Genomic DNA, 15,767 nt, shown 5'->3' with positions numbered 1-15,767 from the left:
TCGCCCACAGCGGAGGCGCCACAAGCGGCGTGAGAGGAAGCAGAAGAGGGGTAAGCGTGGAGGTATCCGGGCTAGGCTAACGGCTAACCCACACAAGCCATCCATCCCCACCGTCGTACTGGCTAACGTACGCTCTTTGGACAATAAAACTGGACTACATCCGATTACTACGTTCAACTCAGAGGACTGTAAGAGACTGTTGTGTGTTTGTATTCACGGAAAAACATGGCTCAGCGACAGCGTTCCGGACTGCGCCATTCAGCTCGACCAGCTGACGTGCTATCGAGCAGACAGAGCTCGCGTCGCGGGAGGGAAAAAAACCCGCAGCGGCGGGCTTTGTGTTTACATCAATGACGCATGGTGCCGCGATGCTGTTGTGATCTGCAAACACTGCTCACCCCTGGTGGAGTTTATGATTATTAAGTGCCGGCCGTTCTATCTGCCGAGGGAATATACTGCCATACTGCTCGTTTCGGTTTACATTCCCCCGAACAAACAGCAACAGCAACAGGAACGATGCACTAAATGAACTGTACCAGCACATCAGTGAGCAGCAGACAGCACACCCCGATGCTTTTCTCATCATAGCTGGGGATTTCATACCATGCTGACTTAAAGAGTGTATTTCCTAAAATACACCAACACATTAACTTTCCAACAAGAGGTAAAAACATTTTAGACTTTGTTTACACCACACAGAGAGGAGCTTACAAAGCCCTCCCCCTCCCCCACCTCGGTGCCTCAGACGACATCACTGTCATGCTAATGCCTGCATACAGACCGCTCGTTAAAGTCGCCAAACCAGTTCAGAAACAGATTCAAGTGTGGCCAGAAGGATCGTCTGAGGCTCTTCAGGACTGCTTTGATACAACTGACTGGAATATGTTTAAGCAGGCTGCCACTTATAATAACTCCACTGACCTCCAGGAGTACTCGGAGACTGTCACTGCCTACATCACCAAGTGTATTGAGGATGTAACAGTCACAAAAACCATTACTGTCCGGGCCAACCAGAAGCCGTGGATGACAGGGGAAGTCTACAGACTCCTGGAGATGCGGAACGCTGCCTTCAGAGGTGGAGACGAGGGGGGCCTGAGAACAGCCAGGGCCAACCTATCCCGCGGCATCAGAGAGGCTAAGAGACAGTACTCCAGGAGGATAGCCCATCAATTCAGCGACAGCAGAGACACTCGGAGCCTGTGGCAGGGGATACAGACCATTACGGACTACAAGCCCCCACAGCGGACCTGTGACAGCAACATCTCTCTGCTGAACGAGCTGAAACACCTTCTTCGCTCGCTTTGAGGCACAAAACAGCTCCACTGCACAGAAGACTCCACCTCCTCCCAGTGACCAGGTGATGATGCTGACCCCAGACAGCGTGAGGAGATCCTTCAGCAGGATCAATGCACGCAAAGGTCCGGGTCCTGACAACATTCCTGGGCGTGTACTGAGAGACTGTGCAGCAGAACTCACTGATGTCTTCACAGACATTTTCAACATCTCACTTAGTCAGGCTGTTGTTCCCACATGCTTCAAAGCTACCACCATCATTCCAGTCCCGAAGAAGCCATCTCCATCATGCTTCAATGACTACCGTCCTGTTGCACTTACTCCCATCCTTATGAAGTGCTTCGAACGGCTAGTCATGCACCACATCAAGTCTGCCCTCCCCCCCTCCCTGGACCCATTCCAGTTTGCATATCAGTCCAACCGGTCGACCGATGATGCCATCTCAACTACCCTCCACTCAGCACTCACACATCTAGAGGAAAAAGACTCATACGTCAGAATGCTGTTCATAGACTTCAGTTCAGCATTCAACACAATCATCCCTCAACAGCTCATTCACAAACTGGTCGAGCTGGGGCTCAACACTTCGCTGTGCAACTGGCTGTTGGACTTTCTGACTGGAAGACCTCAGGCAGTACGTGTCGGCAGCAACACATCCAGCACCATCACACTGAACACTGGGGCCCCCCAAGGATGTGTGCTGAGCCCGAATCCTCTTCACTCTGCTGACCCACGACTGCACACCGTCACACAACTCCAACCTCTTCATTAAGTTTGCGGATGACACAACTGTGGTGGGTCTCATTAGCAACAGAGATGAGACAAACTACAGGAGCGAGGTGAGCCGCCTGGCCGGGTGGGTGCAGTGACAACAATCTCTCTCTGAACGTGGAGAAGACGAAGGAGATTGTTGTTGACTTCAGGAGAGCGCACACTCAGCATGTTCCTCTGACCATCAACGGTGCGACTGTGGAGAGAGTGAGCAGCACCAAGTTCCTGGGTGTGCACATCACAGAGGACCTCTCCTGGACCGACAACACCGCAGCACTGGCCAAGAAATCACAGCAGCGTCTCTACTTCCTCCGCAAACTGAGGAGAGCCAGAGCCCCCACCCCCCATCATGTATACCTTCTACAGAGGCACCATCGAGAGCATTCTGACTAGCTGCATCACTGTGTGGTATGGCGCCTGCAACGGGTCCTGCCGGAAGACTCTGCAACGCATAGTGAGAGCAGCTGAGAAGATCATTGGTGTCTCTCTCCCCTCCCTCCAGGACATTTATGGAACCCGTCTCACTCGAAAAGCCCTCTGCATTGCAGGTGATCCCACTCACCCGTCACACAGCTTCTTCAGTCTGCTGCCATCAGGGAGGAGACTGCGGAGTCTCCAGGCCAGGACCAGCAGACTGAAGGACAGCTTCATCCATTAGGCTGTCAGGAAGCTGAACTTGCTCCCGAACTTACCCCCCCGTCACTCTTCTGCCTCAGGCACCACTGAACTATGAAACCCCCCCCCCCCCCAGGTCCCACATCCCCAGGTCCTTCCACCCCCCCTCCCACTAAACATACGAATGTCATGCACCAGTCACTTTGTGCAGCAGTGGTCTGCTCACTACCTCATTCACCATGGATCTGACATCATTCTACCTCCTCATCATTCAGTTTAATAAAATAACTGCTCTGAGCCCTTTGTCACTTTGTCACTTTTAATCAGACTGAATAAGCTATTTTTTTTTTTTTTTTTTATGCACTAAAAATTTTTTTATCTGCACTGTTTGTTCACTGGTTTGCACTCTATCTGCCATGTGCCTTGCGCTGCTTTTATTTAACCTTATTTTTATTTTATTTTTTTCTATTATGTCTTTTTTACATTCCCTTATTGTATAGTTTTATCTTATATTTTATATTTGACCTAGATTTTTAGGCTCTACTGTTAGTGTTATCTGTATGCACCGGGGGTCTGAGAGTAACGCAATTTCGATTCTCTGTATGTATGTACTGTACATGTGGAAGAATTGACAATAAAGCAGACTTGACTTGACTTGACTTGACTTGGCATGAAGCTTTAAGCGGTTCTTTGGCAGGAGAGAGTCATTAGGGTTTGCTGAATAGGATACAGAAACCTGAGAGCATGTGGAGACCTGGATTACACGCTCACATTACACTGGCTTTACTGAATAAATCATCACTGTTAGATAAAGCCAGCTTCTCTAGTGTACTTCAGTCATCTCTGTTTGTGCAGACCGTCCATCAAACTCTTCATTTATCCCTGTCAGCATTAAAACACACTCCTTAGGCTGAACATTTGATGGAGCTCTCCCGAAACGCCCATTCTCTCTCTGTGTTTGTCTCTTGACATTCAGCAGGTGACCGGTGTTCTGTGAGAGAGTGATTTAGTTTCCTAACAATGGAAACTCAATCACAAAATGGAGGCGCTTTAATTGCTTCAGTGCTCCGATCCCTCGGCCTCCTCTCTCTCTCTCTCTCGCTCCCCTTCTCACTTTCTTTCTTTGTCTTCGTCATTTTCTGAGTGTGCAGTGGTAGAGGTGATGGGAGAGAGAGAGCAGGCCTGGAAGGCCGACAGAGGATACAGAATCTATCACTGAACTGAGAGCTGCTAACTCCTGAAGACTGCACATCAACAGGTGCGTGTCCTTCTGTGTTTGCTGTCTATCTATCTGTCTCTCAGCTGTTTTCCAGCTGTCTATCTTTTTAGCTCTCTTTCTCTATATACATTTGATATATTCGGATCTATCTATTATTTTATCTGTCGTTCTATTGTTCTAACTATCATTCTAGCATTCCAGCTATTGTTTGGTCATTCAATGGTTCAGTAATTCTTTCATTCTGTCATTCTGTCTGTCTTTCTTCTGTTGTTCCATCTATCTATCTATCTATCTATCTATCTATCTATCTATCTATCTATCTATCTATCTATCTATCTATCTATCTATCTGTCTGTCTGTCTGTCTGTCTGTCTATCTTTCTATCTATCCATCTATCCATCTATCCATCTATCCATCTATCTATCTATCTATCTATCTGTCTATCTGTCTATCTGTCTGTCTGTCTGTCTGTCTGTCTGTCTGTCTGTCTGTCTGTCTGTTTGTCTGTCTGTCTGTTGTTCGTTATATCGTTCTGTCGTCTATCTATCTATCTATCTATCTATCTATCTATCTATCTATCTATCTATCTATCTATCTATCTATCTATCTATCTATCATCTATCTATCTATCTATCTATCTATCTATCTATCTATCTATCTATCACTCTGTCATTCTATCTTCTGTCATTTCCTTTTTCTATCTATCTATCTATCTGTCTGTCTGTCTGTCTGTCTGTCTGTCTGTCTGTCTGTCTGTCTGTCTGTCTCTCTGTCTGTCTATCTATCTATCTATCTATCTATCTATCTATCTATCTATCTATCTACTCTATCTATCTATCTATCTATCTATCTATCTATCTATCTATCTATCTGTCTGTCTGTCTGTCTGTCTGTCTGTCTGTCTGTCTGTCTGTCTGTCTGTCTGTCTGTCTGTCTGTCATTTGTAATGTTGATATATGTGTATACAAGTCGGTAGGTCATGTCTGTCATATTTTACATATGCGTGAGTCTGTTTGTATCATACATATACAGTACACACAAATATCAGTATGATTATGTATGTTTCTTTCTATCTACCAATCAATACAGCTTATCGAGATAAACACCTATTTCACTTTCCTTTCATTCACAAGCATTCTTTTGTGTCTTTGTAGTTCTCATCTGTATTCTTGGACTGTCGTAACATTTGCAGACATAATATTAAATCTGGCATTGCTGTAATGCCTTGGCCCATTTGCCAATTAAACATGTCTCTCATGGAGAGAGGGAAAGTGTGTTGATTAGACCTTTAGAACACATCCAATTGCACAGAGACTATGAAACCATGCTGTAACTAAGGCGAGCCAGAGCACGGTTCACGTCCTCTCCCGAGAGATTTCATTGCAAAGTGTCGCCGAGTCTGAGGGAGATGTTGTTCTAATATCTGTGCATTGTAGCGAAACTCCATAAACGTTTATGGAAATGTAGAGTTTAAATGCAGCTCAGGTCCCTTGGCTGTCGAGAGAGAGAAAGAGAGTTGTCTTTGGCTTTCATCAGTCCCTTCTTATTCTAAGGAGAAAAAAACCCCCAAAACCTCTGCTCTAATTATTGCTTAGTGATGTGTGTGTTGTGACAGATGTATTATGTGACCTTCAAATGGAAGCTTAAATTAAAGCAATGTTGAACGAACATTGAGTATTACTTGATGACTGAACAGCAAAAAGAAGCTCAGGTCAAGACCTGCGTCCTTGATTCAGCATTCAAAATTCAGCTCTACTTCATGCTTGATAAAAGACTCATAAGTCAAGGCTGAGAGTGAAGTGAGGTGAGTTTAATCACTCAAGTTCTGGACAGCTGTGACAGTACTGAATATCTAATACTTTAAAGGAATCATTCATGCACACATTTTTTAATTGTTTGCTCACCTTCATGTTCTTCCAAACCTGTATGCTGTTATTGTCTAAAAAACTTCTGTATGAAAACTTACTTTTGTTTGAGGAAAATAATGAAATTTGAATCAGTAGTCCCTGAAAATCTTCCTCATTTAACATGTTATTATTATCAATTAGAATATTTGGATTGGAGCATTGCATTCAATTATGTTGCACACAAGAACCAGTGTTTTTTGGTTTTATGTCTCTCATATGGCTTCAGAAGACTCATAAGGACTACTGTTATGCTACTTTTATCATCAGTTTGGTGCTTAAATCGTGCTTTTTACATTTTTGTAGCTTGTCAGATGTGCTTATTGAGAACTATCATTGTATGGAAGTTCAAAATGTGCTCTATACTAAAAAAACAGCATGTAAGTTTGAAATGCCATGAGAGTGAGTAGATAATGTCTTAAAAATGCCTGTATTACGGCTTACACGTCATACGATAGAACTAAGAAGACTAAGAACTAAGGAGACTAAGAACATAGAGCACAAGTTGTATGGACTACTTTTATGCTATATGTTACTTTTATGATAAATTGTTTAAATTGTGTTTTTTTTTCCTTCCCTTTTTGAAACTTTTTGCAGATGAATAAAATATTCAAAATGTGCTCCACATAAAAAATAACAGCATGCATGTTTGAAACGACGTTGAGTGAGTGGATAAAGTCTGAATTTTCATTCTTTGGATGAACTATCCCCTTAAAAGCTACGCTAGTATGAGCACTGTTTTTATTTTTGAGCAAATGTGAACTGCTCTAAGAGATACTGTTTTCTTCCAAATGGGAGCTATAACAGGATGAAATGCAAGAGTTTTGTTGAAGTATGACTGTGATATTCCTCTCCACTCGATGGAGACTTGTTCAAAAGGCAGAGTTGTGTTTTATTTTGTTTGACGGGGTATTTTTTTGCAAGTCTATTGATCTTTTTCAGGTTTGGAGCGCCTTCTCTTGCACTAAAGCCATTTTTAAGTTATTTGCAGGTCGTTTCTCTGTGCTATTGTTGGGGGCTTGTGTTTGTGAAGAGAAATCTTATTAGGGGAGGCATGAAACAAACCGTTTCGAATCATAATTCACGGTCACAGCAAGAGATTCATTCAGTCTAGAGCTTTACAACTGCTTTATGTGTCTCTGGTGCCTGGATGGTGCAATTAAAGAGTCTAACTGATCAATAAGAGAGTATATATCTACTCCTAAGTGACTTTAAAAACTTGTAAGTTGGATATAACACAAATAAAATGTAAAATTGTGCTCTGGAGATTTTTTTTTTTTTTTTTTTTTTTACAATTGCACTCATTAATTTATGGTCGATCTCTTCCTACATAGGCAGAATTTTTAGGCTAAAAAGTGTATTTTTATTATAAAATAAATATATATGATAATATTTTTATCATAAATATTATTTATTTGCATTTATATTTCTTCTTTTTTTGATATCCCCTTATGAATGTGTAGGGAGCAGTGGACACTTCATAGAGAGCATGTGAATTGGAACACAGGCTGTGGTTAGTTTTGAACTCGCTGGTCTTCATTGATCAGGTTTCTGAGGTTGAGTTGCCATCAGAGGATTACACTGCTGTTCTGCTGTTGGACCCTTGAATGAAGGAGGATTAGAGGAGGTCTTAACAGCAAACTTAATTATAAACAAACTGTTTTTCTGCACCACAAAGCTTTGTCTATTACCTTTTAAGTCATTCATCCAATGAGGGCAGGAAAAATGTGTCTGTGGCTGTTCTCAGTGGGAATAGGAAAGTACTACAAACACACAGTACAGGGCTTTTAATGTGCACAGCGCTTATGTAGTGGACAGCAGTTATGTGAATTATCTACAGCTGTGGAATAATTCATTGGAAAATCAGAAAATTCTGTCATAACTCATGATGTTTATAATAATAAATCCAACTTTAGCAAGAAAATAGATTATAATTATGAATTTATAATGGCCTATTAAGCACTGAAAAGTACAAACCCGATTCCAAAAAAAACACTGTACAAATTGTGGGTAAAAAAAGGAAAGGAATAATTTACAGATCTCATAAACTTATATTTTATTCACAATAGAATATAGATAACATATCAAATGTTGAAAGTGAGACATTTTGAAATGTCATGCCAAATATTAGCTCATTTTGGATTTCATGAGAGCTACACATTCCAAAAAAGTTGGGACAGCTAGCAGTAAGAGGCCAGAAAAGTTAAATGTACATATAAGGAACAGCTGGAGGACCAATTTGCAACTTATTAGGTCAATTGGCAACATGATTGGGTATGAAAAGAGCCTCTCAGAGTGGCAGTGTCTCTCAGAAGTCAAGATGGGCAGAGGATCACCAATTCCCCCAATGCTGCGACGACACTTAGACGGCACTGCATCACATACAGGAATGCTACTGTAATGGAAATCACAACATGGGCTCAGGAATACTTCCAAAAAACATTGTCGGTGAACACAATCCACCGTGCCATTCTCTGTTGCCAGCTAAAATTCTATAGGTCAAAAAAGAAGCCATATCTAAACATGATCCAGAAGCGCAGGCGTTTTCTCTGGGCCAAGGCTCATTTAAAATGGACTGTGGCAAAGTGGAAAACTTTTCTGTGGTCAGACGTATCAAAATTTGAAGTTCTTTTTAGAAAGCTGGGACGCCATGTCATCCGGACTAAAGAGGACAAGGACAACCCAAGTTGTTATCAGCGCTCAGTTCAGAAGCCTGCATCTCTGATGGTATGGGGTCGCATGAGTGTGTGTGGCATGGGCAGCTTACACATCTGGAAAGACACCATCAATGCTGAAAGGTATATCCAAGTTCTGTAACAACATATGCTCCCATCCAGACGTCGTCTCTTTTAGATAACACCTTGCATTTTCCAACATGACAATGCCAGACCACATACTGCATCAATTACAACATCATAGCTGCGTAGAAGAAGGATCCGGGTACTGGCCAACTAGAAGCCTGTATTAGACAAGAATGGGACAACATTCCTATTCCTAAACTTGAGCAACTTGTCTCCTCAGTCCCCAGATGTTTGCAGACTGTTATAAAAAGGAGAGGGGATGCCACACAGTGGTAAACATGGCCTTGTCCCAACTTTTTTGAGATGTGTTGATGCCATGAAATTTTAAATCAACTTATTTTTCCCTTAAAATTATACATTTTCTCAGTTTAAACATTTGATGTGTCATCTATGTTGTATTCTGAATAAAATATTGGAATTTGAAACTTCCACATCATTGCATTCTGTTTTTATTCACAATTTGTACAGTGTCCCAACTTTTTTGGAATCGGGTTTGTACAAAAACCCATTAAAGTGGTCCATGCGACTCATGCACTATAAGTGATATTTAAGTCTGTTCCTCACACAAAGTTATCATATGACTTCTGACGACTTGCAATAAAATACAGAAGTCATATTAACTGCTTTATTGGTTCTTTTATGGAGTATTTTCATTTATAGTGGTCATTTTGGAGCTTGATAGACACAATCTGTCATTTGTATACAAGCAAGCTTCATGAATTTTTTTCAAAAGTTCTCCTAGATGAAATGACGAATAGGCTAAATAATGACAGGTTTAATTTTAGGGTCAACTACTTTAATTTGCAATTGAATTTAAAATGTTTTTTTAAAGGTTTTCTTATTATAAGCAAATTAGAGTCTTTATTGCATGTCAGAGGAAGTCACAGGCTCTTTTATGAAGTGTACATTCATTTATTTCAATAAGAACAGAGAGTGGTCTTATTCGCTTCAATTATACAGCTCTATGACCCAAAACCTGCTCATTTGGTTCATTCATAAATCTTAATGAGCAGCAATCTTGTCTTTTTGGCTCTTTTTTCCAAGAGTCTGGCTTTATCGTCCTCTTTCCAATCCTGACGGTTGATTACCGTGACTTTCTGCATCAAGGTCATTGCAGAAGAATGAAAATCTCGATGCATCCTGATGGTAATTGCACAGGACCGAACGCCATCGCAACAAGTAAACATATGCTGTTTCGTTAGCCAGAAATTCTCCGTCGATCAGAAATGGAGCTTGATGATAACTGTAATTTCTCCTGCTGTGCGTTGATTGCGTGTCAAAGTGACTTTTCGACTGCGGTAATTCCCGCACATTGTGTTACAAAGGAAATTCATCTTGTCTTTCTTATCCACATTCTCGTCTGACCGGCGCATTATGTGGATTCATTCTGATATGTGCACTTGGCAGAGAGAATGTGCGTGACTCAGATTGATGTGTTCAGAGGGAAATAGATCTTTAAGCATCTTCTAATGAAGACAGATTAGCAGTTGGGGTTGATGGGGGTCGGTGAAGGATCACGGCTTGTTAGGAATTGAATGATGGCCCAACGATCGCTAATACCGACGCCATTTTCATCACAGGTTCTCCTCGAGTGCAAGATATTAACTCGGTTCTGATTAGAAAGTAATGCCATGGTTGTGCGATGGTTAATCAGGATGAGCTGTTTTGTAGAATGGATGTTTCTTTGATGCAAATACTGAAATGGATTTTATTCCTATTTGTGTGGTCTGAGATCACATTAAAAAGCTGAAGTGTGTCATTTCTGTCACTACTGTTGCCAATTGGATTTAGCCAAATAATGACCACTTTCAAACAGGTTTCCTGAAGACGCTTCCCACTGCGTGGCTGCCATTGGTTGGTCTTAGAGATAGTCCCGCCCCCAAACTCACACCATTGGTTGAGCCTGTGTTGGGCTGTTTGAACAAATGAGCATAGTTTTGATAAGTAACAAATGTTTACACTTGGGAAAATTAAACTATGATTTTCTTCCTTATGGTCATCTCGGCATCAGTGCTATTTTATACTGTATATGCTATTATATTATTTTGAATTGGCTTTATATATATATATATATATATATATATATATATATTCAGTTTTCATTTTAGTTCATTCAAATCTTTATAATTTTGCTTTGATTATGTTTATTACCATTATTATTTATTTTATGTATATTTAGTTTATTTTGTTATTTAGTTTAATTTGTTTCAGTTTAGTAATTATAGTACTTCAACTTTGATAATTGAATTATTTTTAATGTGTATTTTTTTAAGTTTAGCTTTCTTTTCATTTCATTTCAGTTTTAGTCATTTTAGTACTTAAACGTTATTTTATTTTAGCTTTATTTCAAGTTATTAAACTTATTAATAATAATACTAAGAGACTAATGTTAGTGAATCAGTGATACTTATCATGTGACTCTTTGTACAGATGGTCAGATGTTTTGCTTCCATTGAATCTCAAAATGCTCTTTGAAACATCTCAAAACATGCTGGATTTGATCACGTTCATCAGGTTTTGTTTCGACACTGTCATTAAAGCAAATTATTTTGGAATATATACATTTTTCAGTTCATTTTTCAATCAAATGGTCTTTCAGATTCAGTTAAATAAAAAAATAAAAAAGCAAAATGTACATATTTACTTGTTTTGTTAGACTTTTTGACCTTTGAGGAGTTGAAAATGCAGAAATAAATGCATGTCTTTTGCATTTCCAGCTTCAACCACATGGAGTCAGTGTGATGTTTGTGAGCGTCATTAGCTCACTTCTTGTATTTAGTCTCATTTTTGGGGTTTTATTATCCTCCCCTGGTGGGAAACACATCATTCAGAGAGAAGCATGCATCAGAATTGTGTAAAGAGTGATTTTCAATGTGTGATATAGTTAAAGTTTATTTTTTCCTGTGCCTTCAGGCTCTTCATACAGCCTCTTGAGATCTTAAAGTCAACATGAAGTCAAAATGCATCCTTTTCAATTTGTAAATACATGCTGCTGGTCTTATTTTGCGGAACTCATGTTATTCCAAAGATTTAACTTTGGAAACATTTATCTTTATCCAAAGATTCCAAAGATATTCCAAAGATTTATTTAAATGTAATCATTGCTCTGCATCTGAAATGACCGACAACTCTTTTCTTTCAGCCATCTGACTCTATTCTGGTATATTACACCCACTTTTCACAATCCAGTCAATCTCCAGTGAATACACCCAACTCCCGCCATACATCAGATTATGGAAGTAAAATAAGTTGTGACTTTCATGTTGACATCATGGATCATATCCTAACAAATCTTAGTGTATTAGACGATCCTCACTGCATTCAGGCATTCCACAGTGTTTTAAATTTAATGCAGATTTTTGTAAATGATCAAATCAGACTGATTAGCCTCTAAAAACAGCCCGAGATTTGTCCATTAAGTGATTTGGTGTTGATTGCATGTATTAGCAAATTGGAAATTGAATCTTGGAAACAGAAGCGGATGGACAAGCGATGTAAACAAATGATTCATTACCTTCAAGCCCACATTAAGCCCTGATTTCAGAGAACGATATCAGATGTATTTATTCTTGCCACATCTGTCATCTCAAGGCTTTGATAAGAACTGTCTCATGTTTTCTGACAGATTTTTTTCTCAGCTTTGTGTCGTCTGTCTCCTTTCTGATGTAGGGCGAAATATTCTCTGTTTTTTCAATGATCAAAAAAGAAAAGAAGCTGAGGAACTGTTCCACATAGTGGTGGTGGTGGCCTCGCGTGAAGAACATATGTACAGTGGGTATAGAAAAGAATCTGCCCCCTTTAAAATTATCACATTTTGTTGCTTGGCAGCATGAAATGAAGACAGAGTTTTTGTTTTATCCATCTGTATTTACTCAGTGCAACATCCAAATGAAATGTATAACACCAACATGTCAGAAAACAAAGTTAAAATAAAAAAAAACAGATTCACTGAGTTGGAAAAAGGATCACCCCTTGTATTAGTATTTCGTTGAAACACCTTTTGCTTGAATTACAGCCTTTAGTCTGTTGGGATTTGTCTCTGTCTCTACTAAGTTTGCACATCTAGACTTTGCAATATTTGCCCACTCTTCTTTGCAGAACTGCTCAAGTTCAGTTCAATTTGATGATGACCGTTTGTGGACTGCAGTCTTCAAGTCATTCCATAGATTTTCAGTGAGGCCATGCAAGGACATTCACCTTTTTCTCCTTCAACCACTGTGTGCTCAGTTTTGCTTTGCAGTGTGCTTTGGGTTTTTGTCATGTTGGAAGGTAAACCTTCTTCCCATTGACAGCTTTCTGGCAGAGAGCAGCAGATTTTCCTCAAGAATTAAACAGTATTTTGCCACATCCATTTGTCCTTCTATCCTTACAAGTGCTCCAGTCCCTGCTGCAGAGAAACATCCCTAGAATAGGATATCAACACCTGCATGCTTTACTGGAGGAATGCTGTTATTTGGATGCTGAGTTGGATTGGATTTCTGCCAGACATATTTGATTTTAGTCTCATCTGCCTCAATCTTCGAGGTGTGTTTTGGCAAAGCTCAGTCTGACTGCATGTGGCTTTTTTTGAGGAGCGGCCTTTTTCTTGCAACCCTCTCATACAAGCCAAGTTTCCTCCGGCTCTTTCTTCCAGTTTGGGGTGATGTCCTGATCCAGGGAGAGTCTGTGTTTTACCAAATACCTTCTGATTCTTAAAGGGATACTCCACCCCAAAATGAAAATTCTGTCATTAATCACTTACCCCCATGTCGTTCCAAACCCGTAAAAGCTCCGTTCATCTTCGGAACACAATTTAAGATATTTTGGATGAAAACCTGGAGGTTTGAGACTGTCCCATAGACTGCCAAGTAAATAGCAGTGTCAAGGTCCAGGAAAGGTATGAAAGTCATCGTCAGAATACTCCATCTGACATCAGACGTGCAATCTGGGTTATATGAAGTGATGGGAACACTTTTTGTAAGCGAAGAAAACAAAAATAATGACTTTATTCATTAATTCCTTCGTCAGTGGTCTCCTCTGTGTCTCTCCATATCACTGTATGCTGCGGATGCTCTTCTGTATCATCCACGCTACAAGGATGTGCTGTTTCTACGTGTATTTAGCTTTGATTTGAAATAAAAGTGTTCCCGTCGCTTCATATAACCCAGATTACATGTCTGATGGTAGATGGAGTATTCTGACGACAACTTTCCTGGACCTTGACACTGTTATTTATTTGGCAGTCTATGGGACAGTCTCAAGCCTCCAGGTTTTTATCCAAAATATATTAAATTGGGTTCCGAAGACAAATGGAGATTTTACGGGTTTGGAACGACATGGGGGTCAGTGATTAATGACAGAATTTTAATTTTGGGGTGGAGTATCCCTTTAATAATAGACTTTACTGATAAAGCCTTTAAAATGTTTTTGTATCCATCTCCTGACTTGTGCCTGTCCACAGCTTTATCCCGGAGATCTTTTGACAGTGCCTTGCCACCCAGAGTTGGTTGTTTGCTTCAGTTGCAATAGCAAGGACTTAAACGCTCCAGGAAAGCTCTTTTCATGCTGAGCTGATCAAAGTGAGCACAACTGATCACAGCTGAAACTCAAATGGCTTTGTGTGCCATTGAGAAGGTGATTAGCTACACCTGATTGAGTCCACAAGCCATTTTTAGGAGGGGGTGATCCTTTTTTTCATTTCAGTGATTGTAGTTTTGTATTTATTTTTTTCTGACATGCTGGTGATATATCTTTCATTTGGATGTTATAAGTTGCACTGAGTAAATACAGCTGGATAAAACAAAAACTGTGTTTGTCTTCATTTCAGGCTGCAAAGCAACAAAAATTTTATTATTTTAAAGGGGGCAGATTTTTTTCTATACCCACTGTAGGTCACGTCTTGGTCCTTGTCATTAGTCTTTCATCATTTGACTCTTATATTTAGCTTCTCTTTTGGAGATTTTTAGGGCTCAGATTGGGTGTCAGGACTGACGGTCGAATACAACCTGCCGAGGCTAAATATACATTCTGTTTCCATGAATGTTGGTTTATGATCTTGCATCAGGCATTCTGGAATCTCTGAGTGGCAATCGACATTTGTGATATACAGAACTTCTGCACAGGCTTAAGGGAGGCGATACAAGCAAAATTTCTTGCCATATTTAAAAAAAAAATGATGTAAACTGTCATCTAAAGGTTTGGGGTCAGTTATTTATTTATATGTATGTATTATTTTATCTATTTTAAACAAATGTTCTTTTGAACTTACTATTCATTAAAGAATCTGAAAAAAATTATCATGGTTTCCACAAAAATATGAAGTAGCACAACTGCTTTCAACTTTGCTAATAATCAGAAATGTTTCTTGAGCAGCAAATCAGCATATTAGAATGATTTCTGAAGATCATGTGACACTGAAGACTGGAGTAATGATGCTGGAAAATCTGCTTTGATCCCAGGAATAAATTACAGTTCAAAACAGTTATTTTAAATGGTAAATATTTTTTATATATTTTAAATAATTTAAATGTTTTAAATTATTATTTTTTAATTAAATAAATACAGCACAAGAGACTTCTTTCAAAAACATTAAAATATTTTACTGACCCAATCTTTTGAACAGTAGTTTATATGTATTATAATATACATATTATCAATTAAGAATTTTAAAAGTGATCTAAATGACTTAATAAACAGTCCTTTTTAAAATTTATAGTGGTTGGCATATCAGACTTTTTTTTTTTTTGCATATTTATGAAGTTCAAACTTTGGACATTTTTATTATTTATTAGTATTTTCCACATTGCAGTTTTTTTCATGACTTTATTTTATTTTATTTTTTCTATTAAAAAAAAATGGGAATTATAATAAGGACAAAATGAAAATCATCTTCAATTTTTTCTTTTTAAATGTTGTAATTTATCAGATGTCTTGGGAGATTTAAGCTTTGCCCTCTGGTACACACTAAATTGCTTAACATGCATAAAAACTTGTATAAACATGTATCTAGAAGCACCTTGAATGTCTTTGGAAGCTTATACAATTAGTATGGCTTAAATATATTGAATAGGCCTATATTGATATATTTAATGTAGTTAAATATATTAAATATGAACTTTAAAAAAAAAAATCAAGTTAAACCAGTTTAATGTTTCAACCGAAGTATTGCTCGGCACAGACTGATCT

The 15,767-nt window shown here is 39.2% G+C and overlaps 1 pseudogene; it reads left to right on the top strand.

The window, feature by feature from the left end:
- Nucleotides 1-3,352: 3,352 nt before the first annotated feature.
- LOC109096458 overlaps nt 3,353-15,767 on the top strand; it is a 92,247-nt pseudogene continuing 79,832 nt past the window's right edge.

Source organism: Cyprinus carpio, chromosome A9, assembly GCF_018340385.1.
Source record: "Cyprinus carpio isolate SPL01 chromosome A9, ASM1834038v1, whole genome shotgun sequence".
NCBI classification, from domain to species: domain Eukaryota; kingdom Metazoa; phylum Chordata; class Actinopteri; order Cypriniformes; family Cyprinidae; genus Cyprinus; species Cyprinus carpio.
The sequence above is the reverse complement of the archived record's forward strand: the minus strand, read 5'-3'. Positions and strand labels throughout refer to the sequence as shown.